Raw genomic sequence first — 27,783 nt, forward strand, 5'->3', positions numbered from 1 at the left:
AATTTGAACAACACATCGGGAGCACGAGGCTAGACTGTAGCTTTTCATTGTTATTCCACTTAACAACATAATGTCAAAAAAGAAATATTTTTAGTTAAAACACAAAAGACCCACTGTAAGAAACTTGGTTGCTGTGACCCGGATTCGAACCAGGGTTCCTGCGGCCACAACACAGAGTACTAACCACTATACGATCACAGCTGTTGATCACTCTTGCTATAGCAAATTAACATACAGAACTTTGACTTTGGTTTAAACTACAAAAGCTTGCCGAGCTAGCCAGGAGTCGAACCTAGAATCTTCTGATCCGTAGTCAGACGCGTTATCCATTGCGCCACTAGCCCTTGTTTAGGCCTATCTGGTGAGTAACACTGGACAAGAAATTTACTGACTCAGGCAAAAGGGGTTAAACACTGACAATGCAGTGACCATGAAGGAACTCAAACTCACTGAAAAGAAACATGACTGCCCCGTGTGAGGATCGAGCTAATGGCACTAGGGATTTTAAACAACCGGCAAAATTCCGCCCAAAAATCACAATTCCCCTTTGAACAGTGACAATGAAGGGATCCCAACCCGCTAAAACAAAAAAACACATGCCTTGTGTGAGGATTGAACTCACGACCTTCTGATTATGAGACTGACGCGCTACCTACTGCACTAACGAGGCTATGGGAATCAATCTTAGCTCACTAGTTGAGACGTCACCACTATATGATGTCTTAAAAATTGCAATTTGAACAACACATCGGGAGCACGAGGCAAGACTGTAGCTTTTCATTGTTATTCCGCTTAATCTAATGTCAAAAACGAAATATTTTTAGTTAACACACAAAAAGACCCACTGCAAGAAATTTGGTTGCTGTGACCCGGATTCGAACCAGCGTTCCTGCGGCCACAACGCAGAGTACTAACCACTATACGATCACAGCTGTTGAACACTGTTGCTGTAGAAATTAACATACGGAACTTTGACTTTGGTTTAAAGTACAAAAGCTTGCTGAACTAGCCAGGAGTCAAACCTTCGAATCTTCTGATCCATAGTCAGACGTGTTATCCATTGCGCCACTAGCCCTTGTTCAAGCCACTCTGGTGAGCAGAGGTGGGTAGCCAGAAATTGTACTCAAGTAAGAGTACAGTTACTTTAGAGATTTATTACTCAAGTAAAAGTAAAAAGTATGTTGTGAAAAAACTACTCAAGTATTGAGTAACTGATGAGTAACCTGATTACGGCAACAAATAATGCACAAAAACATAAAAATAGCAATTAACGAATTCAGAGCCAGGAATATCTCTTAAGCAACTAAAACAATAATATATATTAAATAATAGTACATTAAAATAAAATGAAAAAAATGGCACATTGAGCCACAATAACTTAACAGCACCATAGGCTCAGTAGGCATTGATTGATTTGATTGATTGATTAAAACTTGTATTATTAGATTGTACAGTACAGTACATATTCCGTACAATTGACCACTAAATGGTAACACCCCAATAAGTTTTTCAACGTTTATCAATTACTTAATAAATGACCAAGTCGAGGTGATCTACCTCATAAATACATACACACACAAATCATTTATACACACACATATCATATATATATATATATATATATATATACACTTTTATATATACAGTATATAATTTATAATGATTTATTTTGCCGTTTTTGTTCACATGTTGAACGTGTTTTAATGAATATACATGCATGTTTAACACATAGATTCCTATCTTTCATGAAGACAAGAATATAAGTTGGTGTATTACCTGATTCTGATGACTTGCAATGATTGGAATCAGACGTTCACGTTTTCAAATGGAGGAGAAAAAAAGTTCCGCTTTTCTGTCTAATACCACCTGAAAGTCGTTGTTTTTTGGCATCTTATTTGTCCAGCTTCCATATTCGTTTTTATACACTTTACAAGAAATACATTGGCGGCAAACTCCGTGGCTTGCTAGCTTGTTTGCGCTGGCTTTCGGAGACTCTTATTTTGTTAGCGCAGGCGTGATGTAGTGGCACTTTTATTGTGAAGACAGGAACTGTGCGATCAGTCTTTAGGCTTTTAACGGGAAGTACGGTTGAAATAAAAAGTGTCTTTTTTCCTTTACACTTTTGATTGATTGATTGAAACTTTTATTAGTAGATTGCACAGTACAGTACATAATCCGTACAATTGACCACTAAATGGTAACACCCGAATAGGTTTTTTAACTTGTTTAAGTCGGGTCATGTGACCGCCTGGCTCTGTTTGATTGGTCCAACGTCACCAGTGACTGCATGTGATTGGTGAAACGCAGGCATGCGTAGATTCTACTTTGAAGCTCTGTCATTAACCAAAACAAACATTAATAGATCGATAAAAAAAAAAGTAGCGAGTAGTGAGCTGAATGTAGATAAATGGAGCGGAGTAAAAGTAGCGTTTCTTCTCTATAAATATACTCAAGTAAAAGTAAAAGTATGTTGCGTAAAAACTACTCGTAGAAGTAAAATTTATCCCAAATGTTACTCAAGTAAATGTAACGGAGTAAATGTAGCGCGTTACTACCCACCTCTGCTGGTGAGTAAAACTGGACACGTAGATTGTTGCTAAGATTGACAATGAGAGTCAATCTTAGCTCACTAGTTGACACGTCTCCACTATACAATGTCTTAAAAATCGCAATTTAAACAACACATCGGGAGCACGAGGCTAGACTGTAGCTTTTCATTGTTATTCCGCTTAACAACATAATGTCAAAAAAGAAATATTTTTAGATACACACTAAAAGACCCACTCCACTGCAAGAAACTTTGTTGATGGGACCCGGATTTGAAAAAGGGTTCCTACGACCACAACGCAGAGTACTAACCACTATACCATCACAGCTTTGGACCACCCTTGCTATAGCAAATTAACATACAAAACCTTGTCTTTGGTTTAAAGTACAAAAGCTTGCCAAGCTAGCCAGGAGTCGAAACTAGAATCTTCTGACCCGTAGTCAGACGTGTTATCCATTGCACCACTAGCCCTTGTTTAAGCTGATTGGGTGAGTAACACCGGACACGAAGATTATTGACTCTGGCAAAAGGGGTTAAACACTGACAATGCAGTGACCATGAAGGAACTCAAACACACTGAAAAGAAACATGACTGCCCCGTGTGAGGATCGAGCTAATGGCACTAGGGATTTTGAATAATAGACAAAATTCCGCCCAAAAATCACAGTTCCTCTTTGAACAGTGACAATGAAGGGATTCCAACGCGCTAAAACAAAAAACACACGCCCCGTGTGAGGATTGAACTCACGACCTTCAGATTATGAGACTGACGCGCTACCTACTGCGCTAACGAGGCCATGACTGCAGGTTTAGCTCACCAGTCTTTAGCTTTTCATTGTTATTCCGCTTAACAACATAATGTCAAAAAAGAAATATTTTTAGTTAACACACAAAAGACCCACTGCAAGAAACTTAGTTGCTGTGACCCGGATTCGAACCAGGATTCCTGCGGCCACAACGCAGAGTACTAACCACTATATAATCACAGCTGTAGAACACCCTTGCTAAAGCAAATTAACATACGGAACTTTGACTTTGGTTTAAAGTTCAAAAGTTTGCCGAGCTAGCCAGGAGCTTGACCTAGAATCTTCTGATCCGTAGTCAGACGCGTTATCCATTGCCCCACTAGCCCTTGTTTAAGCTGTTCTGGTGAGTAACACTGGACACGTAGATTATTGACTCAGGCAAAAGGGGTTAAACACTGACAATGCAGTGACCATGAAGGAACTCAAACTCACTGAAAAGAAACATGACTGCCCCGTGTGAGGATCGAGCTAATGGTACTAGGGATTTTGAATAATAGACAAAATTCCCCCCCAAAAATCACAATTCCTCTTTGAACAGTGACAATGAAGGGTTTTAAACCTGCTAAAACAAAAAATACATGCCCCGTGTGAGGATTGAACTCACGACCTTCAGATTATGAGACTGACGCGCTACCTACTGCGCTAACGAGGCCATGACAGCAGGGTTAGCTCACCAGTTGTTACGTCACCACTATACGATGTCTTAAAAATTGCAATTTCAACAACACATCGGGAGCACGAGGCTTGACTGTAGCTTTTTATTGTTATTCCGCTAAACAACATAATGTCAAAAAAGAAATATTTTTAGATAACACACTAAATAACACACTGCAAGAAATTTGGTTGCTGTGACCCAGATCCGAACCGTGGTTCCTGCGGCCACAACGCAGAGTACTAACCACTATACGATCACAGCTGTTGATCACTCTTGCTATAGCAAATCAACATACGGATCTTTGACATTGGTTTAAAGTACAAAAGGTTGCCGAGCTAGCCAGGAGTCGAACCTAGAATCTTCTGATCCGTAGTCAGACGCGTTATCCGTTCCGCCACTAACCCTTGTTTAAGTGTTCTGGTGAGTAACACTGGATACGTAGATTTTTGACTCTGGCAAAAGGGGTTAAACACTGACAATGCAGTGACCATGAAGGAACTCAAACTCACTGAAAAGAAACATGACTGCCCCGTGTGAGGATCGAGCTAATGGCACTAGGGATTTTGAATAATAGGCAAAATTCCGCCCAAAAATCACAGTTCCTCTTTGAACAGTGACAATGAAGGGATTCCAACCCGCTAAAACAAAAAACACATGCCCCGTGTGAGGATTGAACTCACGACCCTCAGATTATGAGACTGATGCGCTACCTACTGCGCTAACGAAATTACAAAAGCATTTTGAGCTCACCAGTTGTTACATCGTCACTATACAATGTCTTAAAAATTTTAATTTGAACAACACATCGGGAGCACGAGGCTAGACTGTAGCTTTTCATTGTTATTCCACTTAACAACATAATGTCAAAAAAGAAATATTTTTAGTTAACACACAAAAAGACACACTGTAAGAAATATGGTTGCTATGACCCGGATTCGAACCAGGGTTCCTGCGGCCACAACGCAGAGTACTAACCACTATACGATCACAGCTGTTGATCACTCTTGCTATAGCAAATTAACATACGGATCTTTGACATTGGTTTAAAGTACAAAAGGTTGCCGAGCTAGCCAGGAGTCAAACCTAGAATCTTCTGATCCGTAGTCAGACGCGTTATCCATTGCGCCACTAGCCCTTGTTAAAGGAGTTTTGGTGAGTCACACTGGACACGTAGATTACTGACTCAGGCAAAAGGGGTTAAACACTGACAATGCAGTGACCATGAAAGAACTCAAACTCACTGAAAAGAAACATGACTGCCCCGTGTGAGAATCGAGCTAATGGCACTAGGGATTTTGAATAATAGACAAAATTCCGCCCAAAAATCACAGTTCCTCTTTGAACAGTGACAATGAAGGGATTCCAACCCGCTAAAACAAAAAACACACGCCTCGTGTGAGGATTGAACTCACGACCTTCAGATTATGAGACTGACGCGCTACCTACTGCGCTAACAAGGCTACGGGAATCATACTCAGCTCACTAGTTGAGACGTCACCACTATACGATGTCTTAAAAATTGCAATTTGAACAACACATCGGGAGCACGAGGCTAGACTGTAGCTTTTCATTGTTATTCCGCTTAACAAAATAATGTCAAAAAATAAATATTTTTAGTTAACACACAAAAAGACCCACTGCTAAAAATGTATTTGCTGTGACCCGGATTCGAACCAGGGTTCCTGCGGCCACAACGCAGAGTACTAACCACTATACGATCACAGCTGTTGATCCCTCTTGGTATAGCAAATTAACATACGGAACTTTGACTTTGGTTTAAAGTACAAAAGCTGGCCGAGGTAGCCAGGAGTCGAACCTAGAATCTTCTGATCCGTAGTCAGACGTGTTATCCATTGCGCCACTAGCCCTTGTTTAAGCTGATCTGGTGAGTAACACTGGACACGAAGATTACTGACTCAGGCAAAAAGGGTTAAACACTGACAATGCAGTGACCATGAAGGAACTCAAACACACTGAAAAGAAACATGACTGCCCCGTGTGAGGATCGAGCTAATGGCACTAGGGATTTTGAATAATAGACAAAATTCCGCCCAAAAATCACAGTTCCTCTTTGAACAGTGACAATGAAGGGATTCCAACCCGCTAAAACAAAAAACACATGCCCCGTGAGAGGATTGAACTCACGACCTTCAGATTGTGAGAGTGACGCGGTACCTACTGCGCTAACGAGGATATGGGAAAACTTTTTAGCTCACTAGTTGAGACGTCACCACTATACGATGTCTTAAAAATTGCAATTTGAACAACACATCAGGAGCACAAGGCTAGACTGTAGTTTTTCATTGTTATTCCACTTAACAACATAATGTCAAAAAAGAAATATTTTTAGTTAACACACAAAAAGACATACTGCAAGAAACTTTGTTGCTGTGACCCGGATTCGAACCGGGGTTCCTGCGGCCACAACGCAGAGTACTAACCACTATACGATCACAGCTGTTGATCATTCTTGCTATAGCAAATTAACATACGGAACTTTGACTTAGGTTTAAAGTACAAAAGCTTGCTGAGCTAGCCAGGAGTCAAACTTAGAATCTTCTGATCCGTAGTCAGACGCGTTATCCATTGCGCCACTAGCCCATATTTAAGCTGATTTGGTGAGTAACACTGGCCACGAAGATTACTGACTCTGGCAAAAGGGGTTAAACACTGACAATGCAGTGACCATGAAGGAACTCAAACTCACTGAAAAGAAACATGACTGCCCCGTGTGAGGATCGAGCTAATGGCACTAGGGATTTTGAATAATAGACAAAATTCCCCCAAAAATCACAGTTCCTCTTTGAACAGTGACAATGAAGGGATTCCAACCCGCTAAAACAAAAAACACATGCCTCGTGTGAGGATTGAACTCACGACCTTCAGATTATGAGACTGACGCGCTACCTACTGCGCTAACTAGGCTATGAAAGCAAGAGTAGCTCACCAGTTGTTACGTCACCACTATACGATGTCTTAAAAATTGCAATTTGAACAACACATCGGGAGCACGAGGCTAGACTCTAGCTTTTCATTGTTATTCCACTTAACAACATAATGTCAAAAAATAAATATTTTTAGTTAACACACAAAAAGACACACTGCAAGAAATATGGTTGCTATGACCGGATTCGAACCAGGGTTCCTGCGGCCACAACACAGAGTAATAACCACTATACCAGGGGTGGCCAACTAGTCAGAGACTAAGAGCCACTTTTTTTTCTGTGTTACTGCAAAGAGCCACATCATACACATGGGTACACATGAACATCATCTTTTAATCATATATGCACGCATACACAGACCTCTGCTCAGCCAGATCTAATGAGAATAACCACACCAACATGATAATATCAGTCATTTTCAACAGTTAACATTGTGTGCACTGTCTCACACACACAAACTCTCAGTTCAAGCAAGTCCACAAACAATAATAGAATAATTTTCAATTACATCTTTCCCTTACTATGCTGCTTAGTGAGACTTCTGGCATTCCTTATCTTGAACAATCCTCTTCAAATCTGGTTTGTATTCTGTTGTTGCCAGTCCAAGCAATTCTTTCAAAGGAGTGTCAGTCAGAACAGATCGATGCTTTAATTTCACATGTTTCAGGGTAGAAAACACAGACTCGCAGACGTACGTTGACCCAAACATGGACAGTATCTTAAGCGCATCTTGTTTGATGTTTGGGTATTTTTCAATTGGCACACTTTTCCAGAACTCAATGGTCCCTTCCCTTAAAACAGCTTTCAGTTGATCCTCCTCACAAAGGTCGATCATCTCCAACTCAGCCGCAGCCTCATCTGTGACGAGCGGGGCTTTCAAACAGTCTGTCTCCGCATTAAATGGGTCGACGAGGAACGTAATCTGTGGTCTTTCAGTTGTAGATCACAGAACCGGGTCACAAAGCTTTCGTGCAAGTTTGCAACCAGTGTTGCATATCTGTCTCTTTTCTTTTTCAGGGCGGTGCTGGTGACTTACTCACTGGCTTTTAGCAGAGTATGAAAATGTGTTAAATCTCCCTTTTGAATATGCGCCTAGAACAGCTTTAGTTTGTTGACAAACGCAAACACACTTTGCACCAAGTCAGGCAGCATTTTTAACTTACCCTGCAGGGTCAGGTTCAGTCTGTCCAAGTGACACAGCATGTCGACTGAAAATGCCAGATCCATAATCCACTCGAGGTCTGAGAGCTCGGGATAGTCCTTGTCCGTCTCTTCCATGAACAGTTTCACAGCATCCAAAAGCTCAAAGAAGCGAGAGAATACCTTGCTTTTTGACAGCCACCTCACAGTGCAGTGCAGCGGCAGGTCACCTGGAAGCCCTTGGTCCAGCTCGGCGATGAGATTCCTGAATTGCCCATGTGTGCGGATGTAGTTGACGATTTCCATCACAGGCTTCATGGCGTTGTTTAAATTCAATGATTTAGACACGAGTTGCTCCCTGTGGATGATGCAGTGGAAATTCCAAAAGTCGGGAAATGTTTGATCAGCTTTGCACAGCCCCACAAGCCCGTTCACTGATCCGATCATGGCTGGCGCTCCATCCGTGGCTTTTGCAGTTAGTTTCGGTATGGGCAGATTTGCTTTTGCAAACGCAGCTATCATTGCTTCTTTCACATCTATGCCACAGGTTCTGTCTTTTAAATGATAAATGGGTTGTACTTGTATAGCGCTTTTCTACCTTCAAGGTACTCAAAGCGCTTTGACACTACTTCCACATTTACCCATTCACACACTGATGGAGGGAGCTGCCATGCAAGGCGCCAACCAGCACCCATCAGGAGCAAGGGTGAAGTGTCTTGCTCAGGACACAACGGACGTGACGAGGTTGGTACTAGGTTGGATTTGAACCAGGGACCCTCGGGCCACTCTCCCACTGCGCCACGCCGTCCCAATATCAAGGAGTTCTTCTTTGATCATACATTCATTTGACACAGACCGTGCAAATATTGCCAACTGAGGCTTGTCTTGTATGTCACAACTCTCATTCAATGCCACACTAAAATACTCACAATGCTTGAAGGTCAGAGTGCAACTGTGATTCAACAGCTGTATTAGTATCCGATATTCTGCGTTTAACACTGTGGCGGGACAGTTGAACGTCTGATACGCTCCGTTTTAGTTTGTCGTCTCCAGGAGCCAAGATTTTAAAGGCGTCAATGAGGCATTTTTTAGTGAAGTCCCCTCGTTGTATGGCTTTTTAGCCCGTGCTATGTTCCAAGGCAGCTGATATGATGCAAGTGTTACGGTCTCCGAGTGTTTCGTAAATTTTTGGAAAAACTGCACCTGCTTTTCTGCCTGGCTTTTCAAAGCGACCAACTTGTTCTTGCGAAGTTCAGTCCCTTTTGGAAATTCCTGTTCGATGTTAGGGTGGAGTGAGCTGAAATGACGCTGAAAATTTGAAGCTTTGAAATGTGCTAATGCTGCGTGACGTATAAGGCAGAACGGCTTGCCATTACGTTTAACAAAAAAATATAAACTCTCCCACTCTTGCAGAAACGTCCTGTGTTCTTCATATTTTCGTTTGGCTGTGCTTTTTTTCCCCCGCCATTTCAAAAGGTTACTTGACGGAAATTGTTTACAACACAAATGATGTCACACCAAAGATTCTCTCATCACTCGTTTCACTTCACTCAAACAGGCTTACATGGTCAGTGTGCCATCTAGCTGTAGGGGGAGTGAATGACAGCGCCAGCCAAGCATTTTTGACGCATGTCATGTGACAGCTCCTGAAGAGCCGCATGAAACGAGTTAAAGAGCCGCATGAGGCTCGCGAGCCGCGGGTTGGCCAGACCAGCACTATACGATCACAGCTTTTGAATACTATTGCTATAGCAAATTAACATACGGAACTTTGACTTTGGTTTAAAGTACAAAAGCTTGACACGCTAGCCAGGAGTCGAACCTGGGATCTTCTGATCCGTAGGCAGACACGTTATCCATTGCACCACTAGCCCTTGTTTAAGGTGATTTGGTAAGTAACACTGGACACGAAGATTGTTGACTCTGGCAAAAGGGGTTAAACACTGACAATGCAGTGACCATGAAGGAACTCAAACTCACTGAAAAGAAACATGACTGCCCGTGTGAGGATCGAGCTAATGGCACTAGGGATTTTGAATATTAGGCAAAATTCCGCGAAAAAAATCACAGTTCCAATTTGAACAGTGACAATGAAGGGATTCCAACACGCTAAAACAAAAAGCACATGCCCCGTGTGAGGATTGAACTCATGACCTTCAGATTATGAGACTGACGCGCTACCTACTGCGCTAACGAGGCTATAGGAATCTCTTTTAGCTCACTAGTTGAGACGTCCCCACTATACGATGTCTTAAAAATTGCAATTTGAACAACACATCGGGAGCACGAGGCTAGAATGTAGCTTTTCATTGTTATTCCGCTTATCAACATAATGTCAAAAAATAAATATTTTTAGTTAACACAAAAAAGACACACAGCAAGAAATTTGGTTGCTGTGACCCGGATTCGAACCGGGGTTCCTGCGGCCACAACGCAGAGTACTAACCACTATACGATCACAGCTGTTGAATACTCTTGCTATAGCAATTTAACATACGGAACTTTGACTTTGGTTCAAAGTACAAAAGCTTGCTGAGTTAGCCAGGAGTCGAACCTACAATCTTCTGATCCGTAGTCAGACGCGTTATCCATTGCGACACTAGCCCTTGTTAACTGTTATCTGGTGAGTAACACTGGACACGAAGATTATTGACTCTTGCAAAAGGGGTTAAACACTGACAATGCAGTGACCATGAAGGAACTCAAATTCACTGAAAAGAAACATGACTGCCCCGTGTGAAGATCGAGCTAATGGCACTAGGGATTTTGAATAATAGACAAAATTCCCCCCAAAAAATCACAATTCCTCTTTGAACAGTGACAATGAAGGGATTTCAACCCGCTAAAACAAACAACACATGCCTCGTGTGAGGATTGAACTCACGACCTTCAGATTATGAGACTGACGCGCAGTAACAAGACCATGACAGCAGATTTAACTCACCAGACATAACGTCACCACTATACGATGTCTTAAAAATTGCAATTCGAACAACACATCGGGAGCACGAGGCTAGACTGTAGCTTTTCATTGTTATTCCGCTTAACAACATAATGACCAAAAATAAATATTTTTAGTTAACACAAAAAAGACACACAGCAAGAATTTTGGTTGCTGTGACCCGGATTCGAACCGGGGTTCCTGCGGCCACAACGCAGAGTACTAACCACTATACTATCACAGCTGTAAACTGTTGTTGCTACAGCAAATTAATCCACGCAACTTTGACTCCGGGTTAAAGTACAAAAGTTTGCCGAGCTAGCCAGGAGTCGAATTTAGAATCTTCTGATCCGTAGTCAGATGCATTATCCATTGCGACACTAGCCCTTTTTTAGAGAGTACTGGTGAATAAGGCTGGACACGTAGATTGTTGACTCTGACAAAAGGGGTTAAACACTGACAATGCAGTGACCATGAAAGAACTCAAACTCACTGAAAAGAAACATGACTGCCCCGTGTGAGGATCGAGCTAATGGCACTAGGGATTTTAAACAATAGGCAAAATTTCCCCCAGAAATCACAGTTCCTATTTGAACAGTGAAAGTGAAGGGATTCCAACCCGCTAAAACAAAAAACAAAAGCCTCATGTGAGGATTGAACTCACGACCTTCAGATTATAAGACTGACGCGCTACCTACTGCACTAACGAGGCCACGACAGCAGGTTTAGCTCACCAGTCGTTACGTCACCACTATACGATGTCTTAAAAATTGCAATTTGAACAACACATCGGGAGCATGAGGCTAGACTGTAGCTTTTCATTGTTATTCCACTTAACCTAATGTCAAAAAAGAAATATTTTTAGTTAACACACACAAAGACACACTGCAAGAAATTTGGTTGCTGTGACCCGGATTCGAACCGGGGTTCCTGCGGCCACAACGCAGAGTACTAACCACTATACGATCACAGCGGTAAGACTCTCTTGCTATAGCAAATTAACATACGGAACTTTGACTTTGGTTTAAAGTACAAAAGCTGGCCAAGCTAGCCAGGAGTCGAACCTAGAATCTTCTGATCCGTAGTCAGACGCGTTATCCATTGCGCCACTAGCCCTTGTTTAAGCTGTTCTGGTGAGTAACACTGGACACGTAGATTGTTGACTCTGGCAAAAGGGGTTAAACACTGACAATGCAGTGACCATGAAGGAACTCAAACTCACTGAAAAGAAACATGACTGCCCCGTGTGAGGATCGAGCTAATGGCACTAGGGATTTTGAATAATAGGCAAAATTCTCCTCTCTGAGCTGCTACCTTACCGTGGTAGAGGAGTTTGCGTGTCCCAATGATCCTAGGAGCTATGTTGTCTGGGGGCTTTCATGCCCTCTGGTAGGGTCTCCCAAGACAAACAGGTCCTAGGTGAGTGATCAGACAAAGAGCAGCTCAAAGACTTCTATGGAATTACAACAAAATGAACTCAGATTTCCCTTGCCCGGACGCGGGTCACCGGGGCCCCGCTCTGGAGCCAGGCCCGGAGTTGGGGCACGATGGCGAGCGCCTGGTCCATGGGGCCCGGCCGGGCACAGCCCGAAGAGGCAACGTGGGTCATCCCTCCAATGGGCTCACCACTCATGGGAGGGGCCATAGAGGTCTGGTGCATTGTGAACTGGGCGGCAGCCGAAGGCAGGGCACTTGGTGGTCCTATCCTCGGCTACAGAAACTAGCTCTTGGGACGTGGAAAATCACCTCACTGGGGGGGAAGGAGCCTGAGCTATTCCGCGAGGTAGAGAAGTTCCGGCTGGATATAGTCGGACTCACCTCGATGCACAGCAAGGGCTCTGGAACCAGTTCTCTCGAGAGGGACTGGACCCTCTTCCACTCTGGCGTTGCCGGCAGTGAGAGGCGACGGGCTGGGGTGGCAATTCTCGTTGCCCCCCGGTTCAAAGCCTGCACGTTTGAGTTCAACCCAGTGGACGAGAGGGTAGCTTCCCTTCGACTTCGGGTGGGGGGACGGGTCCTGACTGTTGTTTGTGGTTACGCACCAAACAGCAGTTCAGAATACCCACCCTTTTTGGGTACACTCGAGGGAGTACTGGAAAGTGCTCCCCCGGGTGATTCCCTTGTCCTACTGGGAGACTTCAACGCTCATGTTGGCAACGACAGTGAAACCTGGAGAGGCGTGATCGGGAAGAATGGTCGCCCGGATCTAAACCCGAGTGGTGTTTTGTTATTGGACTTTTGTGCTCGTCACGGATTGTCCATAAAAAACACCATGTTCAAACATAAGGGTGTCCATATGTGCACTTGGCACCAGGACACCCTAGGCCACAGTTCCGTGATCGACTTTGTTGTTGTGTCATCGGATTTGCGGCCTCATGTTCTGGACACTCGGGTGAAGAGAGGGACGGAGCTTTCTACCGATCACCACCTGGCGGTGAGTTGGCTGCGATGGTGGGGGAGGATGCCGGACAGACCTGGCAGGCCCAAGCGCATTGTGAGGGTCTGCTGGGAACGTCTGGCAGAGTCTCCTGTCAGAGAGAGTTTCAATTCACACCCCCGGGAGAACTTTGAACATGTCACGAGGAAGGTGCGGGACATTGAGTCCGAGTGGACCATGTTCCGAACCTCTATTGTCGAGGCGGCTGATTGGAGCTGTGGCCGCAAGGTTGTTGGTGCCTGTCGTGGCGGTAATCCCAGAACCCGTTGGTGGACACCGGCAGTGAGGGATGCTGTCAAGCTGAAGAAGGAGTCCTATCGGGGTATTTTGGCTCATAGGACTCCGGAGGCAGTGGACGGGTACCGACGGGCCAAGCGGTGTGCAGCCTTAGCGGTCGCGGAGGCAAAAACTCGGACATGGGAAGAGTTCCGGACGGCTTCGAAGCGATTCTGGACCACCATACGGCGCCTCAGGAAGGGGAAGCAGTGCACTATCAACACCGTGTATGGTGCGGATTGTGTTCTGCTGACTTCGACTGCGGATGTTGTGGATCGGTGGATGGAATACTTCGAAGACCTCCTCAATCCCACCAACACGTCTTCCTTTGAGGAAGCGGTGCCTGGGGAATCTGTGGTGGACTCTCCTATTTCTGGGGCTGAGGTCGCTGAGGTAGTTAAAAAGCTCCTCGGCGGCAAGGCCCCGGGGGTGGATGAGATCCGCCCGGAGTTCCTTAAGGCTCTGGATGCTGTGGGGCTGTCTTGGTTGACAAGACTCTGCAGCATCGCGTGGACATCGGGGGCGGTACCTTTGGATTGGCAGACCGGGGTGGTGGTCCCTCTCTTTAAGAAGGGGGACCGGAGGGTGTGTTCCAACTATCGTGGGATCACACTCCTCAGCCTTCCCGGTAAGGTTTATTCAGGTGTACTGGAGAGGAGGCTTCGCCGGATAGTCGAACCTCGGATTCAGGAGGAACAATGCGGTTTTCGTCCTGGTCGTGGAACTGTGGACCAGCTCTATACTCTCGGCAGGGTTCTTGAGGGTGCATGGGAGTTTTCCCAACCAGTCTACATGTGCTTTGTGGACTTGGAGAAGGCATTCGACCGTGTCCCTTGGGAAGTCCTTTGGGGAGTGCTCAGAGAGTATGGGGTATCGGACTGTCTTATTGTGGCAGTCCGCTCCCTGTATGATCAGTGTCAGAGCTTGGTCCGCATTGCTGGCAGTAAGTCGGACACGTTTCCAGTGAGGGTTGGACTCCGCCAAGGCTGTCCTTTGTCACCGATTCTGTTCTTAACTTTTATGGACAGAATTTCTAGGCGCAGCCAAGGCGTTGAGGGGATCCGGTTTGGTGGCCACGGGATTAGGTCTTTGATTTTTGCAGATGATGTAGTCCTGATGGCTTCATCTGGCCGGGATCTTCAACTCTCACTGGATCGGTTCGCAGCCAAGTGTGAAGCGACCGGAATGAGAATCAGCACCTCCAAGTCCGAGTCCATGGTTCTCGCCCGGAAAAGGGTGGAGTGCCAACTCCGGGTTGGGGAGGAGACCCTGCCCCAAGTGGAGGAGTTCAAGTACCTAGGAGTCTTGTTCACGAGTGGGGGAAGAGTGGATCATGAGATCGACAGGTGGATCGGTGCGGCGTCTTCAGTAATGCGGACGTTGTATCGATCCGTTGTGGTGAAGAAAGAGCTGAGCCGGAAGGCAAAGCTCTCAATTTACCGGTCGATCTACGTTCCCATCCTCACCTATGGTCATGAGCTTTGGGTCATGACCGAAAGGATAAGATCACGGGTACAAGCGGCCGAAATGAGTTTCCTCCGCCGGGTGGCGGGTCTCTCCCTTAGAGATAGGGTGAGAAGCTCTGCCATCCGGGAGGAACTCAAAGTAAAGCCGCTGCTCCTCCACATCGAGAGGAGCCAGATGAGGTGGTTCGGGCATCTCGTCAGGATGCCACCCGAACGCCTCCCTAGGGAGGTGTTTAGGGCACGTCCAGCTGGTAGGAGGCCACGGGGAAGACCCAGGACACGTTGGGAAGACTATGTCTCCCGGCTGGCCTGGGAACGCCTCGGGATCCCCCGGGAAGAGCTAGACGAAGTGGCTGGAGAGAGGGAAGTCTGGGCTTCCCTGCTTAGGCTGCTGCCCCCGCGACCCGACCTCGGATAAGCGGAAGATGATGGATGGATGGATGGATGGCAAAATTCTGCCCAAAAATCACATTTCCTCTTTGAACAGTGACAATGAAGGGATTTCAACCCGCTAAAACAAAAAACAAATGCCCCATGTGAGGATTGAACTCACGACCTTATGAGACTGACGCGCTACCTACTGCGCTAATGAGGCCATGACTGCGGTTTTAGCTCACCAGTTGTTACGTCGCCACTATACGATGTCTTAAAAATTGCAATTTGAACAACACATTGGGAGTGAGAGGCTAGACTGTAGCTTTTCATTGTTATTCCACTTAACCTAATGTCAAAAAATAAATATTTTTAGTTAACACACAAAAAGAAATTTGGTTGCTGTGACCCGAATTCGAACCGGGGTTCCTGCAGCCACAACGCAGAGTACTAACCACTATACTATCACAGCTGCTAACTGTTCTTGCTACAGCAAATTAACGTACGTAACTTTGACTCCGGGTTAAAGTACAAAAGATTTCCGAGGGAGCCAGGAGTCAAATCTAGAATCTTCTGATTCGTAGTCAAACGCGTTATCCATTCCGCCACTAGCCCTTGATTACACCTCTCTGGAGAATAACACTGGACCCGTAGACTGTTGACTCTGGCAAAAGGGGTTAAACACTGACAATGCAGTGACCGTGAAGGAACTCAAACACACTGAAGAGAAACATGACTGCCCCGTGTGAGGATCGAGCTAATGGCACTAGGGATTTTGAATAATAGGCAAAATTCCGCCCAAAAATCACAGTTCCTCTTTGAGCAGTGACAATGAAGGGATTTCAACCCGCTAAAACCAAAAACACATGCCCCGTGTGAGGATTGAACTCACGACCTTCAGATTATGAGACTGACGCGCTACCTACTGCGCTAACGAGGCTATGACAGGAGATTTAGCTCACCAGTCGTTACGTCACAACTATACGATGTCTTAAAAATTGCAGTTTGAACAACACATCGGGAGCACGAGGCTAGACTGTAGCTTTTCATTGTTATTCCGCTTAACAACATAATGTCCAAAATTTTAGATCACACACTAAAAGACCCACTGCAAGGACCTTTGTTGCTGTGACCCGGATCCGAACCAGGGTTCCTGCGGCCACAACGCAGAGTACTAACCACTATACCAGGGGCGCTCACACTTTTTCTGCAGGCGAGCTAGTTTTCAATTGACCAAGTCGAGGAGATCTACCTCGTTCCTATTTATAATTTATATTTATTTATTTATGAAAGAAACATTTTTGTTAACAAGTTAATGGTGTTTAATGATAATACAAGCATGTTTAACACACATAGATTCCTTTCTTTCATGAAGACAAGAATATAAGTTGGTGTATTTGATTCTTACTTGCATTGATTGGAATCAGACAGTGGTGCTGATAACGTCCGCATTTTCAAATGGAGGAAAAACAAAGTCCTCCTTTCTGTCCAATACCACATGAAAGTGGTTGGATTTGGCATCTCATTTGTCCAACTTGCATACTCGTTTTTAAACACTTTGTTATGAGAGTAGCATATGTGTGTGGCCCTTTAATGTCTGGCAGCAGGTGAGTGACGTCAGTGAGTGTGTGGGCAAGCAAGTGAGAAAGCGGTCGCTGAGGGCGGGGGAGAAATACATTGGCATCAAACTCCGTAGCTTGCTAGCTTGTGCACGCTAGCATTCTGAGACTCTTATTTTGTTAGCACAGGCAGGATGAAACAGGTCTTTTATGGTGAAGACAGGAACTGTGCAGTCGGTCTTTAGAGTTTTGACAGTAGGTACGGAGTCTCTAGAAATAAAATGTGTTTCTCTGCGTCCGCCCTGTTAGTGATTTTTTTCTTAAATATGAGCTCGCAGCAGCCAGCGTCATCTCACAAGATCCTCGGGTGCCGAGAATGTCAAACAACTGACGAAAGTGAAGTCTTGGTATGATTGATGATTGCTCATTTTTATGTATATTTTTTAATGCCTGGCTTGCGATCAACCAGTCGATCGCGATCGACGTAATGGGCACCCTCATATGCACTATACGATCACAGATGTTGATCACTCTTGCTATAGCAAATTAACATACGAAACCTTGTCTTTGGTTTAAAGTACAAAAGCTTACCGAGCTAGCCAGGAGTCGAACCTAGAATCTTCTGATCCGTAGTCAGACGCGTTATCCATTGCGCCACTAGCCCCTGCCTAAGATGATCTGGTGAGTAACAATGGACACGAAGATTATTGACTCTGGCAAAAGGGGTTAAACACTGACAATGCAGTGACCATGAAGGAACTCAAACTCACTGAAAAGAAACATGACTGCCCCGTGTGAGGATCGAGCTAATGCCACTAGGGATTTTGAATAATAGATAAAATTCCCCCCAAAAATCACAGTTCCTCTTTGAACAGTGACAATGAAGGGATTCCAACCCGCTAAAACAAAAAACACATGCCTCGTGTGAGGATTGAACTCTCAACATTCAGATTATGAGACTGACGCGCTACCTACTGCGCTAACGAGGCTATGGAAGTCATTCTAAGATCCCTAGTTGAGACGTCACCACTATACGATGTCTTAAAAATTGCGATGTGAACGACACATCAGGAGCACGAGGCTAGAGTGTAACTTTTCATTGTTATTCCGCTTAACAACATAATGTCAAAAAAGAAATATTTTTAGTTAACACACAAAAAGACCCATTGCTAGAAACGGGATTGTTGTGCCCGGACCAGGGTTCCTGCGGCCACAACGCAGAGTACTAACCACTATACGATCACAGCTGTAAACTGTTGTTGCTACAGCAAATTAACCTACGTAACTTTGACTCCGGGTTAAAGTACAAAAGTTTGCCGAGCTAGCAAGGAGTCGAACCTAAAATCTTCTGACTCGTAGTCTGACGCGTTATTCATTGCGCCACTAGCCCTTGATCATCCCTTCCTGCAGAATAACACTGGACTCGTAGAATGTTGATTCAGGCAAAAGGGGTTAAACACTGACAATGCAGTGACCATGAAGGAACTCAAACACACTGAAAAGAAATCACAGTTCCTCTTTGAACAGTGAAAGTGAAGGGATTCCAACCCGCTAAAACAAAAAACAAATGCCTCATGTGAGGATTGAACTCACGACCTTCAGATTATAAAACTGACGCGCTACCTACTGCGCTAACGAGGCTATGACAAGCTCTTTAGCTCACAAGTCTGGACATCGCCAATTAAATGTTTTTTTCCAAAAATCCCTCTTTTTACAAGAAAGTGGTTACCAATTTTTTCCCATCAAATAATTGCATATTTTAAGAAAAAAAAATAATTTCAGTTATGTTTTACTTGTCAAGAAAAAAAGCTTCCAAAAAAATTAAAGTATTCCACAAATTTTGTGGTTACATTAGTCAGATGGTTTGTCCCAAACGTAACATTGAAAAATAGTGTGGTTTTAGATGACACACAAAAAGACTCACTTCGCATTTTTCACTTCTCTTGAACCAAGCTTGCTGTAGCCACAATGCAGAGTACTAACAACTACATGATCACGGGTGTCAACTGTTTTTTTACATAAAGTTTACCTTCCAAAACTCTGCTTTCAGGTTAAATTGCCAAAGCCTCGCGGGCTTACCAGGAGTAGAAGTGAGAAATTTCTGATCCGTAGTCAGATACATTGTCCCATGCAACACTTGCAATTTGAACAACAAATCGGGAGCACGAGGCTGGACTGTAGCTTCTCTTTGTTATTCCACTTAGCAACATAATTTCAAAGAATAAATATTTTTTGATAACACCCACTACAAGAAACTAGGTTGCTGTGACCCCCATTCGTAACGGGGTTGCTGCGGCCACAACGTAGAGTACTAACTACTATACGATCACAGCTGTTGACCATTATTGCTAAAGCAAATTAACCTGCGGAACTTTGACTTTGGGTTAAGAAACAAAAGTCTGCTGAGCTAGCCAGGAGTCGAACCTAGAATCTTCTGATCCGTAGTCAGACGCGTTATCCATTGCGCCACTAGCCCTTGATTGTCCCCTCCTGGAGAATAACACTGGACTCGTAGACTGTTGACTCTGGCAAAAGGGGTTAAACACTGACAATGCAGTGACCATGAAGGAACTCAAACTCACTGAAAAGAAACATGATTGCCCCGTGTGAGGATCGAGCTAATGGCACTAGGGATTTTGAATTATAGACAAAATTCCCCCCAAAAAAATCACAATTCCCCTTTGAACAGTGACAATGAAGAGATTTCAACCCGCTAAAACAAAAAACACATGCCTCATGTGAGGATTGAACACACGACCTTCAGATTATGAGACTGACGCGCTACCTACTGCGCTAACGAGGACATGAGAATCAAGCTTAGCTAACTAGTTGAGACGTCACCACTATACGATGTCTTAAAAATTGCAATTTGAACAACACACTGCAAGAAATTTGGTTGCTGTGACCCGGATTCGAACCGGGGTTCCTGCGGCCACAACGCAGAGTACTAACCACTATACGATCACAGCTGTTGAATACTCCTGCTATAGCAAATAAACATACGGAACTTTGACTTTGGTTTCAAGTACAAAAGCTGGCCGAGCTAGCCAGGAGTCGAACCTAGAATCTTCTGATCCGTAGTCAGACACGTTATCCATTGCGCCACTAGCCCTTGATTAAGGTGATTTGGTGAGTAACACTCGACACGATGATTATTGACTCTGGCAAAATCCAATCCAATCCAATCCACTTTATTTATATAGCACATTTAAACAACAATAACGTTTCCAAAGTGCTGCACAGCCATGTTAAAAACAATATTATGCTCCACCAATGACTGAATAAAACAAAAAATTAATAAAAATAAAACCAATAAAAACAATATAAAAACAAATATGATTAAAAACTATTTTAAAGGGTAAAATCAATTAAAACAGTAAAATAAAAATCAAAGTGTATAAAAAACACAGAGGACAGAGGACCACACAACTCACGTAGTGTTAAAAGCCAAAGAATAAAAGTGGGTCTTAAGACGAGACTTAAAACACTCCACTGTGGAAGCAGTTTGAACATGGAGCGGCAGAGTGTTCCAGAGCTTAGGACCGACCACAGAGAAGGCCCTGTCTCCCCTGGTCTTAAGTCTGGTCTTGGGCACCACGAGCTGGAACTGGCTCTCGGACCTCAGAGCGCGCGCAGGGATGTGAATTTGGATGAGGTCCGAGATATATTGAGGTGCCAGTCCATGTAAAGATTTAAAAACAAACAGCAATGTTTTAAAATCAATTCTAAAATGAACAGGGAGCCAGTGCAAACTCTGAAGAATTGGGGTTATATGCTGGCGTTTCCTGGCCCCTGTTAAAAGTCGTGCTGCCGCGTTCTGGACTAACTGCAACCGGGAGAGAGCTTTTTGGCTAATGCCAGCATAAAGTGCATTGCAGTAGTCCAGGCGACTTGAAATAAAAGCATGCACGACTTGTTCAAAAAGGTTAAAAGATAAAAACGGTTTAACCTTTACTAAAAGACGAAGGTGATAAAAACACGATTTTAAAACGCCATTGACTTTTTTTTCTAGTTTAAAATCGCTGTCTATAGTGACGCCAAGGCTGGTGACTTTGGGACGCACATAATTTTGCAATGGTCCCAAGTCAGTGAGGGCCGGACCAAAAACTAAAATTTCCGTTTTTCCCTCATTCATTATTAAAAAATTCTGGGCTAACCAAGCCTTGACGTCGCATAGACAGTTAAGAAGGGGTGTCAGGGGGCCGTGGTTTTTTGAAATCGGCATATAAATTTGGCAGTCATCTGCATAAAAGTGATAAAACACTCCATATTTGAAATGTGCGACCAGTGGTGAGTCACCACTAAGCAAAAACCGCGCATGCTCAGATAAGTAGCGTCAGATTTATCGCCCGTCCGAGCACCCACTGGCAGAAATGTAGATCGGCGCTTATGCTATAGAGCAGGGGTCACCAACGCGGTGCCCGCGGGCACCAGGTAGCCCGTAAGGACCAAATGAGTCGCCCACTGGCCTGTTCTAAAAATAGCTCAAATAGCAGCACTTACCACTTTTAAATTTTATTTATTTTCTAGCAAGCTGGTCTCGCTTTGCTCGACATTTTAAATTCTAAGAGAGACAAAACTCAAATAGAATTTGAAAATCCAAGAAAATATTTTAAAGACTTGGTCTCCACTTGTTTAAATGAATTCATTTATTTTTTTACTTCGCTTCTTTTAACTTTCAGAAAGACAATTTTAGAGAAAAAAAAACAAAAACAAAGGGGGACGGCGTAGTGCAGTGGGAGAGTGGCCGCGCGCAACCCGAGGGTCCCTGGTTCAATCCACACCTTGTACCAACCTCGTTGTGTCCTGAGCAAGACACTTCACCCTTGCTCCTGATGGGTGCTGGTTAGAGCCTTGCATGGCAGCTCCTGCCATCAGTGTGTGAATGGGTAAATGTGGAAGTGGTGTCAAAGCGCTTTGAGTACCTTGAAGGTAGAAAAGCGCTATACAAATACAACCCATTTATTATCATTTATGTTTCTTAAAAATATCTCCAAGAGGGAGGAGATAAAGAGCGAATAGGATGGGGCCTAAAATAAACACTGACAATGCAGTGACCATGAAGGAATTCAAACTCTCTGAAAAGAAACATGACTGCCCCGTGTGAGAATCGAGCTAATGGCACTAGGGATTTTGAATAATAGACGAAATTCCGCCCAAAAATCACAGTTCCTCTTTGAACAGTGACAATGAAGGGATCCCAACCCGCTAAAACAAAAAACACATGCCCCGTGTGAGGATTGAACTCACGACCTTCAGATTATGAGACTGACGCGCTACCTACTGCGCTAACGAGGATATGAAAGCATGTGTAGCTCACCAGCTGTTAGGTCGCCACGATGTCTTAAAAATTGCAATTTCAACAACATATCGGGAGCACGAGGCTAGACTGTAGCTTTTCATTGTTATTCCACTTAACCTAATGTCAAAAAAGAAATATTTTTTAGTTAACACACAAAAAGACACACTGCAAGTAATTTGATTGCTGTGACCCGGATTCGAACCGGGGTTCCTGCGGCCACAACGCAGAGTACTAACCACTATACGATCACGGCTGTAGATCACTCTAGCTACAGCAAATTAACATACGGAACTTTGACTTTGGTTTAAAGTACAAAAGTTTGCCGAGCTAAGCAGGAGTCAAACCCAGAATCTTCTGATGCGTAGTCAGACGCGTTATCCATTGCGCCACTAGCCCTTGTTGAAGCTGTTCTGGTGAGTAACACTGGACACGTAGATTATTGACTCTGGAAAAAGGAGTTAAACACTGACAATGCAGTGACCATGAAGGAACTCAAATTCACTGAAAAGAAACAGGACTGCCGATCAAGCTAATGGCACTAGGGATTTTGAATTATAGACAAAATTCCCCCAAAAAATCACAGTTCCTCTTTGAACAGTGACAATGAAGGGATTTCAACCCGCTAAAACAAAAAACACATGCCCCGTGTGAGGATTGAACTCACGACCTTCAGATTATGAGACTGACGCGCTACCTACTGCGCTAACGAGGCCATGACTTCAGGTTTAGCTCGCCAGTCTTTATGTCCCCACTATACGATGTCTTAAAAATTGCAATTTGAACAAGACATCGGGAGCACGAGGCTAGACTGTAGCTTTTCATTGTTATTCCACTTAACATAATGTCAAAAAAGAAATATTTTAGTTAACACACAAAACGACGCACTGCAAGAAATTTGGTTGCTGTGACCCGGATTCGAACCAGGGTTCCTGCGGCCACAACGCAGGGTACTCACCACTAAACGATCACAGATGTTGATCGCTCTTGCTATAGCAAATTAACATACGGAACTTTGACTTTGGTTTAAAGTACAAAAGCTGGCCGAGCTAGCCAGGAGTCGAACCTAGAATCTTCTGATCCGTAGTCAGACGCGTTATCCATTGCGCCACTAGCCCTTGTTTAAGCTGTTCATTTGAGTAACACTGGACCCGTAGACTGTTGACTCTGGCAAAAGGGGTTAAACACTGACAATGCAGTGACCATGAAAGAACTCAAACTCACTGAAAAGAAACATGACTGCCCCGTGTGAGGATCGAGCTAATGGCACTAGGGATTTTGAATAATAGGCAAAATTCCGCCCAAAAATAACAGTTCCTCTTTGAACAGTGACAATGAAAGGATTCCAACCCGCTAAAACAAAAAACACATGCCTCGTGTGAGGATTGAACTCACGACCTTCAGATTATGAGACTGACGCGCTACCTACTGCGCTAACGAGGTAATGAGAATCAATCTGAGCTCACTAGTTGAGACGTCACCACTATACAATGACTTAAAAATTGCAATTTGAACAACACATCTGGAGCACGAGGCTAGACTGTAGCTTTTCATTGTTATTCCACTTAACAACATAATGTCAAAAAAGAAATATTTTTAGTTAACACACTACAAGTAATTTGATTGCTGCGACCCGGATTCGAACCGGGGTTTCTGCGGCCACAACGCAGAGTACTAACCACTATACGATCACAGCTGTTGAGCAGTATCTCAACAGTCACACATTTGAACATGTTCATTTTTTTGTTTTTTCAGGTCAAAAAGAAAAGAAAAAGGTAAATGATTTCCTTTCCACAATAATTAATTTGGTCTGTCTATAAGTTTTTACCTTCATTCGTGTGTGTGTGTGTGTGTGTGTGTGTGTGTGTGTGTGTGTGTGTGTGTGTGTGTGTGTGTGTGTGTTCTGGCAATGCTTACTTAATGGGGACATCGCTCCGTTTACACAGTCACATTTAGTAGACCTCTGACGGTATGGGGACAAAAAAAATCAGGTTCCCTAAAGGAAAACCTTTTTAAAAGATTTTCTTTAACATTTAAGTGGTGAAACTTATTTTTTCATGCCTCCACAAGCTGTAGAAAGATGTGGTCCCCACAAGTCCTGATCAACAACTTGGTCCCCATTCCTAATGATAACCAGTGTGTGTGTGTGCACAGGTGGACATCAGTGAGGTGCGAGTGCAAAACCCGCTCATAGAAAACAAATCTGAGAATGAGGCGCCAGGCGTGGAAGTGGTCCCACCAGGACGCCCGTTGGTGGTGACGCAGCCCTCGTCGGAGGACGCCACCACGGGCGTTCCCGAGGAGAACAAGGACGATCCGAGCGATCGACTCCTCACGGTAAACGGCAACTACGTGATGCAGGAGAACGGGAAAGCCGAAGTCCTCTCCTGCCAGGAGTCCCAAAACGGGACTTTGATGAGCAAAATGTCTTTGTCGCCATGACGACCACGTCATTTAGGACCCTGACGCCGATAATTGAAGGCAATTTTTGTCATCTGAGTTAAGTTAAAGTACCCATGATTGTCACACACACACGAGGTGTGGCAAATTCACCCTTGGTCACCCCCTCCCTGGGAGGTGAGGGAGCAGTGAGCAGCAGCGGTGGCCGCGCCCGGGAATGGTTTTTGGTGATTTAACCCCCAATTCCAACCCTTGATGCTGAGTGTCAAGCAGGGAGGTAACGGGTCCCATTTTTATAGTCTTTGGTTGATGTGAGAAAGTGATGGCTAATGCTAATGCTAAAGCTAACTTGCTTGGTTTACTCGTCCTCACCAACAAGGTACATGTACACTATTCTATTCTACTTGTAAAAAGTCAGTTTTGTTTGCTAAAATACTTGACTAGGTGTTATGTATTGAAACTGTTTTGATTAGAACATGTTTGGCTTGAAGGAAAATGTACACACTTAGAAGGTTATTATATACAGTCGTGGTCAAAAGTTTACATACACTTCCAGTTTCCAGTCATTTCTACACCTCTTATTTTGTTGTGACGGAGTGATTGGAGCACATACTTGTTGGTCACAAAAAAAACATTAATGAAGTTTGGTTCTTTTATGAACTTATTATGGGTCGACTGAAAATGTGCTGGGTCAAAAGTATACATACAGCAATGTTAATATTTGCTTACATGTCCCTTGGCAAGTTTCACTGCAAAAAGGCGCTTTTGGTAGCAATCCATAAGCTTCTGCTTGAATTTTGGACCACTCCTCTTGACAAAATGTTGTGGAGTTCAGCTAAATGTGTTGGTTTTCTAACATGGACTTGTTTCTTCGGCATTGTCCAGACGTTTAAGTCAGGACTTTGTGAAGGCCATTCTAAAACCTTCATTCTAGCCTGATGTGGACGACTTTGCCTGTCGTCCTCGGGTTCCACTGACCACCCAGGAAGGACATCTCACTTGAGCAGGTTGGACTCTTTTATTTCTCAATAAAGGCAGTCTTTTACGCTGTCGTCGCTCCCACTGCTCGCTCCTCCCTGTCTCGCTCTCCAGTCCGCTCTTTAGTCTCTCGTGTCTTGCTCTCTCTTGCTTCTTGGTCGCTGTTGCCGTCTCTCCAACTCCTCCTTTGATCCGTCCTCCTTCTCCCCTTTTATACATCATAAGGAGAAATGTTAATTGTTTGCCGGTGCCTGATCCACGCACCTGAATTAGATTGCGGCGCCGTCTCTCCCGGCACGCTCCGCCGCATTCTCCGCCTCCTTGCCGCCATCTTGGGCAGGGCTCCAGCGTGCCCCGCCCCGCCGTCGGCCCGTCGTCTCCGCCTCTCTACACCTGATTTAGCCATTCCTTTACCACTTTTGAAGTGTGTTTGGGGTCATTGTCCTGTTGGAACACCCAACTTCGCCCAAAACCCAACCTCCGGGCTTGTCCTGAAGAATTTGGAGGAAATCCTCCTTTTCCATTGTTCCATTTACTCTCTGTAAAGCACCAGTTCCATTGGCAGCAAAACAAGCCCAGAGCATAATGCTTGACGGTAGGCATGGTGTTCCTGGGATTAAAGGCCTCACCTTTTCTCCTACAAACATATTGCTGGGTATTTTGGCTCAATTTTGGTTTATCTGACATCACAAGGACAAAGATAAAACCTTCTGGAGGAAAGTTCTGTGGTCAAACTTAAACGTGTGGACAATGCTGAGGAAACAAGTCCATGTAAGAAAACCAACACATCTATCTGAACTGCACAGATTTTGTCGAGAGCAGTGGTCAAAATTTCAAGCAGAAGCTTGTGGATGGCTACCAAAAGCGCCTTATTGGAGTGAAACTTGCCAAGGGAAAATTTGTAAGCAAATATTAACATTGCGGTTTGTATACTTTTGACCCAGCAGATTTGCTCACATTTTCAGTACACCCATAATAAACTCATAAAAGAACCAAACTCCATGAATGTGTTTTGTGACCAACAAGTATGTGCTCCAATCACTCGATCACAAAAAAATTGAAATTATTGGAAACACAAGACAGCCATGACATACTGAAGAATCAAATGTGCACCTAGGGAGCGAGGAAAAATGACCTTTTTCACCATGTTGTAACTTAATGATTATACTGAAGAACCAAGTCTCCATCTAGGGAGCAAAGACAAATTACATTTTTCACTATGTTTCAACTTATTGATTATACTGAAGAATCAAGTCTTCATCAAGGGAGCGAGGGAAAATGTCATTTTTCACCATGTTTCAACTAATTGATCATACTGAAAATTCAAGTCTCCATCTAGGGAGCGAAGACAAAAATCATTTTTTACCATGTTTCAACTTACTGATTACCAGTATACTGAGGAATCATGTCTCCAAATAGGGAGCGAGGACAAATGTCATTTTTCACCAGCCATCCATCCATTTCTACCGCTTATTCCCTTTGGGGTCGCTGGTGCCTATTTCAGCTATGTTTCAACTAATTGATTATATTGAAGAATCAAGTCTCCATTTAGGGAGCGAGGACAAATGACATGTTTCACTATGTTTCAACTTATTGATTATATTGAAGAATCAAGTCTCCAGCTAGGGAGCGAGGACAAATGTCATTTTTCACCATGTTTCAACTTACTGATTATACTGAAGAATCAAGTCTCCAGCTAGGGAGCGAGGACAAATGACATTTTTCACCATTTTTCAACTTATTGATTATACTGAAGAATCAAGTCTCCATCTAGGGAGCGAGAACGAATGTAATTTATGTAAAATGTTTCAACTTCATGATTATATTGAAGAATTGTGCATTTTGTGAATTATATTTATATAGCGCTTTTCTCTAGTGACTCAAAGCGCTTTACATAGTGAAACCCAATATCTAAGTTACATTTAAACCAGTGTGGGTGGGACTGGGAGCAGGTGGGTAAA

The 27,783-nt window shown here is 44.0% G+C and overlaps 32 non-coding genes across 32 annotated transcripts; all 32 read right to left on the reverse strand.

The window, feature by feature from the left end:
* Positions 1-129: 129 nt before the first annotated feature.
* On the reverse strand, positions 130-201 carry trnah-gug (transfer RNA histidin (anticodon GUG)). The gene has a single exon. It is a non-coding gene; the product is annotated as a tRNA-His (tRNA).
* A 70-nt stretch (positions 202-271) lies between these two features.
* Positions 272-344, reverse strand: trnar-acg (transfer RNA arginine (anticodon ACG)). Its single transcript has one exon. It is a non-coding gene; the product is annotated as a tRNA-Arg (tRNA).
* A 253-nt stretch (positions 345-597) lies between these two features.
* trnam-cau (transfer RNA methionine (anticodon CAU)) lies at positions 598-670 on the reverse strand. Its single transcript has one exon. It is a non-coding gene; the product is annotated as a tRNA-Met (tRNA).
* A 2,601-nt stretch (positions 671-3,271) lies between these two features.
* On the reverse strand, positions 3,272-3,344 carry trnam-cau (transfer RNA methionine (anticodon CAU)). Its single transcript has one exon. It is a non-coding gene; the product is annotated as a tRNA-Met (tRNA).
* A 589-nt stretch (positions 3,345-3,933) lies between these two features.
* Positions 3,934-4,006, reverse strand: trnam-cau (transfer RNA methionine (anticodon CAU)). The gene has a single exon. It is a non-coding gene; the product is annotated as a tRNA-Met (tRNA).
* Positions 4,007-4,340: 334 nt separating this feature from the next.
* Positions 4,341-4,413, reverse strand: trnar-acg (transfer RNA arginine (anticodon ACG)). The gene has a single exon. It is a non-coding gene; the product is annotated as a tRNA-Arg (tRNA).
* A 251-nt stretch (positions 4,414-4,664) lies between these two features.
* Positions 4,665-4,737, reverse strand: trnam-cau (transfer RNA methionine (anticodon CAU)). The gene has a single exon. It is a non-coding gene; the product is annotated as a tRNA-Met (tRNA).
* Positions 4,738-4,929: 192 nt separating this feature from the next.
* Positions 4,930-5,001, reverse strand: trnah-gug (transfer RNA histidin (anticodon GUG)). Its single transcript has one exon. It is a non-coding gene; the product is annotated as a tRNA-His (tRNA).
* Positions 5,002-5,071: 70 nt separating this feature from the next.
* Positions 5,072-5,144, reverse strand: trnar-acg (transfer RNA arginine (anticodon ACG)). Its single transcript has one exon. It is a non-coding gene; the product is annotated as a tRNA-Arg (tRNA).
* Positions 5,145-5,396: 252 nt separating this feature from the next.
* Positions 5,397-5,469, reverse strand: trnam-cau (transfer RNA methionine (anticodon CAU)). The gene has a single exon. It is a non-coding gene; the product is annotated as a tRNA-Met (tRNA).
* A 193-nt stretch (positions 5,470-5,662) lies between these two features.
* trnah-gug (transfer RNA histidin (anticodon GUG)) lies at positions 5,663-5,734 on the reverse strand. Its single transcript has one exon. It is a non-coding gene; the product is annotated as a tRNA-His (tRNA).
* Positions 5,735-6,395: 661 nt separating this feature from the next.
* Positions 6,396-6,467, reverse strand: trnah-gug (transfer RNA histidin (anticodon GUG)). Its single transcript has one exon. It is a non-coding gene; the product is annotated as a tRNA-His (tRNA).
* A 394-nt stretch (positions 6,468-6,861) lies between these two features.
* Positions 6,862-6,934, reverse strand: trnam-cau (transfer RNA methionine (anticodon CAU)). The gene has a single exon. It is a non-coding gene; the product is annotated as a tRNA-Met (tRNA).
* A 3,286-nt stretch (positions 6,935-10,220) lies between these two features.
* On the reverse strand, positions 10,221-10,293 carry trnam-cau (transfer RNA methionine (anticodon CAU)). Its single transcript has one exon. It is a non-coding gene; the product is annotated as a tRNA-Met (tRNA).
* A 192-nt stretch (positions 10,294-10,485) lies between these two features.
* Positions 10,486-10,557, reverse strand: trnah-gug (transfer RNA histidin (anticodon GUG)). Its single transcript has one exon. It is a non-coding gene; the product is annotated as a tRNA-His (tRNA).
* Positions 10,558-11,207: 650 nt separating this feature from the next.
* Positions 11,208-11,279, reverse strand: trnah-gug (transfer RNA histidin (anticodon GUG)). The gene has a single exon. It is a non-coding gene; the product is annotated as a tRNA-His (tRNA).
* A 395-nt stretch (positions 11,280-11,674) lies between these two features.
* On the reverse strand, positions 11,675-11,747 carry trnai-uau (transfer RNA isoleucine (anticodon UAU)). The gene has a single exon. It is a non-coding gene; the product is annotated as a tRNA-Ile (tRNA).
* A 189-nt stretch (positions 11,748-11,936) lies between these two features.
* On the reverse strand, positions 11,937-12,008 carry trnah-gug (transfer RNA histidin (anticodon GUG)). The gene has a single exon. It is a non-coding gene; the product is annotated as a tRNA-His (tRNA).
* A 70-nt stretch (positions 12,009-12,078) lies between these two features.
* Positions 12,079-12,151, reverse strand: trnar-acg (transfer RNA arginine (anticodon ACG)). The gene has a single exon. It is a non-coding gene; the product is annotated as a tRNA-Arg (tRNA).
* Positions 12,152-16,453: 4,302 nt separating this feature from the next.
* On the reverse strand, positions 16,454-16,526 carry trnam-cau (transfer RNA methionine (anticodon CAU)). Its single transcript has one exon. It is a non-coding gene; the product is annotated as a tRNA-Met (tRNA).
* A 1,210-nt stretch (positions 16,527-17,736) lies between these two features.
* Positions 17,737-17,809, reverse strand: trnar-acg (transfer RNA arginine (anticodon ACG)). Its single transcript has one exon. It is a non-coding gene; the product is annotated as a tRNA-Arg (tRNA).
* A 252-nt stretch (positions 17,810-18,061) lies between these two features.
* On the reverse strand, positions 18,062-18,134 carry trnam-cau (transfer RNA methionine (anticodon CAU)). The gene has a single exon. It is a non-coding gene; the product is annotated as a tRNA-Met (tRNA).
* Positions 18,135-18,713: 579 nt separating this feature from the next.
* trnai-uau (transfer RNA isoleucine (anticodon UAU)) lies at positions 18,714-18,786 on the reverse strand. Its single transcript has one exon. It is a non-coding gene; the product is annotated as a tRNA-Ile (tRNA).
* Positions 18,787-19,548: 762 nt separating this feature from the next.
* trnar-acg (transfer RNA arginine (anticodon ACG)) lies at positions 19,549-19,621 on the reverse strand. The gene has a single exon. It is a non-coding gene; the product is annotated as a tRNA-Arg (tRNA).
* A 254-nt stretch (positions 19,622-19,875) lies between these two features.
* Positions 19,876-19,948, reverse strand: trnam-cau (transfer RNA methionine (anticodon CAU)). Its single transcript has one exon. It is a non-coding gene; the product is annotated as a tRNA-Met (tRNA).
* A 94-nt stretch (positions 19,949-20,042) lies between these two features.
* Positions 20,043-20,114, reverse strand: trnah-gug (transfer RNA histidin (anticodon GUG)). The gene has a single exon. It is a non-coding gene; the product is annotated as a tRNA-His (tRNA).
* A 70-nt stretch (positions 20,115-20,184) lies between these two features.
* On the reverse strand, positions 20,185-20,257 carry trnar-acg (transfer RNA arginine (anticodon ACG)). Its single transcript has one exon. It is a non-coding gene; the product is annotated as a tRNA-Arg (tRNA).
* Positions 20,258-22,370: 2,113 nt separating this feature from the next.
* Positions 22,371-22,443, reverse strand: trnam-cau (transfer RNA methionine (anticodon CAU)). The gene has a single exon. It is a non-coding gene; the product is annotated as a tRNA-Met (tRNA).
* A 643-nt stretch (positions 22,444-23,086) lies between these two features.
* trnam-cau (transfer RNA methionine (anticodon CAU)) lies at positions 23,087-23,159 on the reverse strand. The gene has a single exon. It is a non-coding gene; the product is annotated as a tRNA-Met (tRNA).
* Positions 23,160-23,489: 330 nt separating this feature from the next.
* trnar-acg (transfer RNA arginine (anticodon ACG)) lies at positions 23,490-23,562 on the reverse strand. The gene has a single exon. It is a non-coding gene; the product is annotated as a tRNA-Arg (tRNA).
* A 252-nt stretch (positions 23,563-23,814) lies between these two features.
* On the reverse strand, positions 23,815-23,887 carry trnam-cau (transfer RNA methionine (anticodon CAU)). The gene has a single exon. It is a non-coding gene; the product is annotated as a tRNA-Met (tRNA).
* A 181-nt stretch (positions 23,888-24,068) lies between these two features.
* On the reverse strand, positions 24,069-24,140 carry trnah-gug (transfer RNA histidin (anticodon GUG)). Its single transcript has one exon. It is a non-coding gene; the product is annotated as a tRNA-His (tRNA).
* Between the last annotated feature and the right edge of the window lie 3,643 nt (positions 24,141-27,783).

This window comes from Nerophis ophidion, linkage group LG06, assembly GCF_033978795.1.
Source record: "Nerophis ophidion isolate RoL-2023_Sa linkage group LG06, RoL_Noph_v1.0, whole genome shotgun sequence".
Taxonomy (NCBI): domain Eukaryota; kingdom Metazoa; phylum Chordata; class Actinopteri; order Syngnathiformes; family Syngnathidae; genus Nerophis; species Nerophis ophidion.